General features: G+C 48.8%; 1 pseudogene; it reads right to left on the bottom strand.

The window, feature by feature from the left end:
* Window positions 1–3,161: 3,161 nt before the first annotated feature.
* LOC102440403 lies at window positions 3,162–4,316 on the bottom strand (annotated as a pseudogene).
* Between the last annotated feature and the right edge of the window lie 2,533 nt (window positions 4,317–6,849).

Raw genomic sequence — 6,849 nt, 5'->3', positions numbered from 1 at the left:
CCCCAAGAATTGTCAGTCCACTCCCTTTCCATGCCCCTGATTCGATTCTATTCACCAGTTTATTCTGTTCATCAGATTTTTTTATTCACTTGATTTTTAGATTCACTTGTTGATAGATATGTATTTGTTGTCACTTTGTTGTTCATAGTTTTTATCTTTACCTTTTTCTTCTTCCTCCTCTTCTTAAAGAATACCCTTCAGCATTTCATATAATACTGGTTTGGTGGTGATGAACTCCTTTAGCTTTTTCTTATCTGTGAAGCTCTTTATCTGACCTTCAATTCTAAATGATAGCTTTGCTGGGTAGAATAATCTTGGTTGTAGGTTCTTGCTATTCATCACTTTGAATATTTCTTGCCACTCCCTTCTGGCCTGCATAGTTTCCGTTGAGAAATCAGCTGACAGTCGTATGGGTACTCCCTTGTAGGTAACTGACTGTTTTTCTCTTGCTGCTTTTAAGATTCTCTCTTTATCTTTTGCCTTTGGCATTTTAATTATGATGTGTCTTGGTGTGGTCCTCTTTGGATTCCTTTTGTTTGGGGTTCTCTGCGCTTCCTAGACTTGTAAGTCTATTTCTTTCAACAGGTTTTCTGTCATTATTTCTTCAAACAGGTTTTCAATATCTTGCTCTCTCTCTTCTTCTGGCACCCCTATAATTTGGATGTTGGTACACTTGAAGTTGTCCCAGAGACTCCTTGCACTATCTTCATATTTTTGTATTCTTCTTTCCTTTTGTTTTTCCGGTTGGGTGTTTTTTGCTTCTTCGTATTTCAAATCTTTGACGTGATTCTTGGGATCCTCTAGTCTCCTGTTGGATCTCTGTATATTATTCTTTATTTCAGTCAGTGTATGCTTAATTACTAATTGGTCCTTTTTCATATCCTTGAGGGTCTCACTATATTTCCTGGAGGTTTCTAGAAGATTCTTGAGTAACCTTATAACCGTGGTTTTGAACTCTATATCAAATATTTTGCTTTCCTCCGTTTCTTTCATTTGTGACCTGTTTCTTTGTCTCCGCATTTTGGCTGCTTCCCTGTGTTGATAGAGTGGCTTTGTGTGCTAGGTGTCCTATAGGGCCCAGTGGCTCAGCCTCCCCAATTACCTGAGGTGGATACTCTTGGTGCACCCCTGTGTGGGCTTTGTGCACAGTCTGGTTGTAGTTAAGCCTTGATTGTTGTAGGTATCACTGGGAGGAATTGACCTCTAGGCCAATTGGCTGTGAAAATCAGCTGTGTCTGCAGTGGGAGAACTTCTGTGCTGGAGACACCCTACTGGGGCAAGACTTGCTTCAGTGGGGCTTTGGTACTCACCAAGTCTGCCCCCTGAGTATGTCTCTCATTGATGTGAAGAGTTGTAATCTGGATGGTCTCACTCTGACCACTGGGTACACTGGCTCTTGGATCTCTAAGGAGGTGCAAAGTCTGCCACTGCCTGAGGCCACCCAGCAGGAGCTACATAGAGATCTGCAGATTCCTCCTCTTTGTTTGGGGTTTGGAGATGCCCAGATGAGGTGCAGCTGTGAAGTAATACGGGCTGCTGATGAGCCTTAGGCCTTCTTTTGGAAGCTCTGTGGTTCTCTGACCCAGCTACAGTTTGACAGGATTTTAGGTGGAGAAAGGCCAGGCCATTAGTATGCAAAAGCCTCTGTGCACAGCTTGGGTAGGGCGTGGTCTCAGGGAATCACGGGGCGGTGCAAACAGCAATCGTTGCCCAACGGCCCTCCCTGGATTGGTCCCTGGGTCTCTGTGTCCCGGGGCCCGTGCAGGAACAATGAATGCTGCAGGCACCTCTGTGAGAAAGCCGCCCTCATGCTCCAGTCCAACGCCAGACAGTACAGTTTCTCTCCGTATGAGTCTGGGCCCCAAATTCTCGCCCGGAGCTGGAGTTCAGAGGAGTCGGGAGCTTGCATCTCCCTCCTGATTGAAAAAGACAACAGCGTACCCAGCTGCCAGCCCCTTTCGCGTGCACGCCTCCGTACCTCCACACTTCCATACCTCTGCACCTCCTACCAGACTCAATGCGCTTTTCTCTTTCCTTCTAGTTGTAGAATTTCCACCCATCCAGCCTTCCCATGGTTCTGGATGATACTCGTTGTGTCTTTTAGTTGTATTTTTAATGTGCAAGGCAGCAAGTTCAGGTGTTTACCTATGCCGCCATCTTGGTTGTCTCTCTTATTATACTCATTTTTTAAGGTTTTTTTTATTGGTATTATTGTGGTAAAGTTTCAGCTTATCATAGTCCGCTATCTTACTAATTATTACTCAAACTGCTTTAATAGAAATTGTACTTCATTTTTTGCTCCCACTTAACTAAAACTGCTCTTAGTAATGTAATCAATGGCCTTCATGTTATCAAATCCAATTAATGTTTTAAATTTTCTTATTGGTATGTATTAGGGTCACCGAAGGAGGAACACACAAGGCCAAAAGTGGTAAAGAATTATAAACTTATTAGAGGCCCGGTGCACGAAAATTCATGCACTGGAAGGGGCAGATCCCTCAGCCTGGCCTGCACCCTCTCACAATCCAGGACCCCTTGGGTAGAGTCCCTAAGCCTGGCCTGAGATCAGGGCCTATCGGGGCTTTCCTTCCCCTGGCTGCAGGCAGCTGGCCCTGCCCCCACCGCTGCCACTGCTTGCCATCTATGCAGTGCTGCCCCCCCTCCCCTGCCACCAGTCACCTCCCTCTGCAGGTGACAGGCGTGGGGTGTGATGGCTTGACTGGCCTGGGCCTCCCTCTGTGGGGCGATCGCTGGCTGGCTGCACACCTGCCACAGTGTCACCAGCTGGTGGCCTGGGCCTCCTTCTTTCTTTTCTTTTCTTTTCTTTTTTTTTAAAATAAGAGTAATGTTTACTGAGCTATACAGAACTGAGTACTATGAAGGGTTTACCAGGATGAAAATGCACTGCACCCCACCCCTGCCACCCCCAACACCCAGAGACTACAGTACTTAGAAGTTACGTGCAATGGCCATAACTGCTGAATATCTGTTCGTAACAACAAACCATAGCATATTTATACTGTATCACATCGAGTGATTATAGAAATCAATTTGTTGCTTGTATAAAATCTTTTTTTTTTGTAAAATATATTTTTTTAAAAAGAAAGTATAAAAAACATGTGCAGTTGAAAGCCCTGCCAGGACAGCCAGTCTGTAAACATTCAGTGAGTATATACTTTGGAAGGGCGCCCATGCCTCGTGCCCACAGCGACTCCAGCAGGACCAGCGAGGGTGCGCCCTGGCTGGTACTCCAGGCAGGACTGAGCTGGACCATGGTGGGTGGGTACAGCAGGGCCTGGCACTGTGCCCTTCTCCAGCCTTGCACCAGGATCAGGGTCAGGGTCAGGGTCAGGGTCAGGGCTGGGGGCAGGCAGATTGCAGTTTCACTCTGAGTCCCATACTCAGCCTAATTTTGGTTGCAACTCATGGCTTTTCCTGGCTGCTCGGAGGTCCTTTGGGTGGGTGCCTAGCGGAGAGGCCAGGGAAGCACCCACAGCTGCCTGGTTGGGTGTCTCTCCAGCCTAGAGCCTCTGTCCTGCCTCCTGCAAGCCTGGCCCCAGGCAGAACAGGCCCCCCTCAGGACTACTTTGGTCTCAGCGCTTGGTCCTGGGTTTCTTCCCCTGGTGTGGCTGATCTGAGTTTCATAAAAAAGCCTGGACGATGCTGGCTGTGCGGAGCCTCATTGAAAAGTTTTTCATGCAGCAAGGAAGAGCCCTCTGGGACCCTCCTCTTCCTCTCTCTTCTCTTCTCCTCCTCCTCTTCATCTCCTCCTCCTCCTCTTCCTCCTCCCAGCCCATGGCCACTTCTCCAGCTGCTCCAGCAGTGGGTTGCTTTCTGAGTCGGGGGTCTTAACATTTTCGGTCCTGACGATGCAGATGGGGCGATGACAGTTGAGCATCAGGATGAGCTGCTGACGCTCCTGCTTCAGCTCCTCCATCTGGGTTTTCAGCTTCTCATTCATGAGCTCCAGCCACTCAGATTCCTGCTGCAGAAGCTCCTTCCGCTCCTTCTTGTTCCAGCACAGGGCTGCCGCCACTTTGTTCTTTTCCCGGCGCCTTTTCCTCCACTCCCTCTTCCTCATTCCAGCTCACTTTTCACAGGTTGAGGCCTCTTGCCCAGTTTCACCTCCAGGAAGTGCAAAGGGGCGATCATGGCCCCAATGTTGTGGATGTCAGCGTATTTCAGCTCCTCTGCAGTTAAGGCCAAGCTTGGGGAAGTCTGGTCAGGGGGCCGAGCCCTGGCAGAGAGCCCTCAGTCATGGAAGGGTCTGGGACCTGCCCAGACATCATAGCAGGAGGAGTGGCAGTCCAGCCCTGCAGAAGCCGCAGGGGGAGGCTGCGATCCTGGGGTCTGGGCCAGGCTGCAGGCACCATGCTTGCTCAGGAGCTGCCGTGGCGCCAGCCCCACCCTACAGTGTCCACCACTGCCAGCACCTCCTGTCGTTGCAGCTGCAGAGCGTCCCTCCTGCAGGCTGTGCCCTGGGTCTCTCTTTGAGGCAATTGATCGTGGGGCTCTGCCTGCCTGCCTCATTGCCCCTAACCTCTGGCCTGCCTACCTGATCACCCCTAACCACTCACCTGCCTACCTGATTGCCCCTAACCACTTGCCTGCCTACCTGATCGCCCCTAATCACTTGCCTGCCTACCTGATCGCCCCTAATCACTCTGCCTGTCTGCCTGATCGTCCCTAACCATTTGCTGGGGGGCGGGGCCAGCCCAGCGAGGGGCTGAGGTGGTTCTGGTCTCTGGTCATTCTGGTTGTTATGGTTGCTGGGCTTTTATTATATAAGATTGTTACACCTTCGAGCAGAAGACCTGAGACCCAAATGGCATCAGCGGGACAGAGTAGGGGGAGTGGGATATGTGTGTCTCCTGTAAAGGCCAGAGTAGCCGGTTGAACTATGTGCAGGTGGGGGCCAGGTGTAGGTGGTCCACTGGAAACTGGGTGAGGCGGTCTACTGGAAACTGAAGGCTGTTAACCTATAATGAAAATAACAGGAAACCACCGGAGAAGCAGGAGCCCCAACTGATGCATAATGTAAGGATGTGCCTAACATTCCAGTCTCTCTCTCTCTCTCTTTTTTTTTCCCTGTAAGCTGGGGTTCCTATAAGCTGGGGTTCCTGCCAGCTGGAGTTGATGAAGGAGGCCAATGTTGTTGTTCTGTAACTTCATGCTTAGATGGGATGTAGAGATGTCCCTAATTAGTTGGCTATTGAGGGAGGGGATGATCTCTAGTGTAGGTCTGGAATAGCATCATTTTCCCTAAGGATCTATTGGTAATTGCTGAATGCGGTTTTGGTGGAAGGAGAAAGGGCTCTTAGGATGCATGGGCCAAAGATGAGTACCAGAAAGAGCATTAAGAGGGGTCCAACTAGAGGTAGAAGCCAGGAGGTCCAGTTAAGATTCTGTAGCCAGGTGCCTAGGATTCCGAAAGTTGTTGTCGGACTTTTGGGTTCCTATCAACTAGCTTCTTGGTCCCCTCCCTTACTCTGCCAGACTGGTTGGCTTAAAAACAGCATTCTTCCTCTAGGAATAGGCATAGCCCCCCCTTTCTCAGCTGCGAGGAGGTTAAGTCCTCTCTGATTTTGAGGGTAATTGCTGCCAGTGAATCTATCTGGTCCTGTACTGCAACAATACTTTGGGCAATTTCCTCTAAGCTGTCTGCAAGTTCTTTGGACAGGCTCTGATAGTAGAAAAGGGAGGGTAGGATGCTCGTCTCCACCCCAGTGCCTAGGCCTGTAGCTATTCCTAGGCCAGCAAGGAGGGGAAGGGGGGCAATGCCCCTCTTGGTTCAAGTGTAAACAGTGAGAGGAACCTTAAAGGGCCAATTACTAGGGGCAATGTCTATCTCAGGGGTGAGATAGATCAGGGTGCAGGTCCCAGTTCAGTTGGCTGGGAGACAGAGATAGGTATTGGTGCCGCACAGAAAGGAGATTCCCTGATTTTCTAAGCAGAAACTGTTCTCTCTCGTGAAGAGGTAAGTAACCTTGTTGTTCTCATTTTCCCAAACAAAGAAAGTTCCAGCTAAGGCTGCCCCTGTAAGGGGCTGAAAAGGGCCTTTGGGGTTGAATTGTGTAGCCCGGTGGTGGTATTCTCAAAAAATACATATTTCCTCTCAGTCTCAACCCAAAATTCAGAATGGGTGAGGCCATGGGAGGGAGTCGGTGACAGTCAGGTTGTAATTGTGAATGTAACTGCCATGGGAGATAGCCATCAAAGGGCAGGGTCACCTAAACAGAACTGGGAGGAATTGGTCATTGGGAAGGTCACCGAGATGGCCAGGCTGAGATTTACACAGGTTTCAGAAAAGGGGCTATTTGGGTGACAAAACAGCCCAGTCAGAGGAAGGCTGAAGGTTGAAAGTGAAGTTGCATAAGCATTGATCAAGATATCCTAAAACCTTTCCATAGGGAATGTTCTGTTGATGTAAAGAGGTGCCTGATATGCTAGGACAGTGTTGGTCGTTACTGATCCTAAAATGGGGAATTTATTGGATGAGTGTTCAGTTATGTTGTTTAAATATGACTGGAGCCCTGGTCAACTTGGCTCAGTGGATATAGCATTGGTCCTCAGACTGGAAGGATCCTGGGTTCGATTCCCAGTCAAGGACGCATACCTCGGTTACAGGCTCAATCCCGGTCCCGGTTGAGGTGTGTGGGGAAAGCAACCAATCAATGTGTCTCTCTCACATCAGTGTTTCTCTCTGTATGTCTCTCCCTCTCCACTATCTCTAAAAATCAATGGAAAAAAATCTTTGGGTGAGGATTAACAAAAAATAAATAAAAAATTTATAAATATGATTGGATTAACTGAATGGCTCTTCCTCTGAGTTTTCCTCTTATCATTTCT

This window comes from Myotis lucifugus, unplaced genomic scaffold, assembly GCF_000147115.1.
Source record: "Myotis lucifugus unplaced genomic scaffold, Myoluc2.0 scaffold_129, whole genome shotgun sequence".
Taxonomy (NCBI): domain Eukaryota; kingdom Metazoa; phylum Chordata; class Mammalia; order Chiroptera; family Vespertilionidae; genus Myotis; species Myotis lucifugus.
This window is presented reverse-complemented; position numbering and strand designations above follow the sequence as displayed.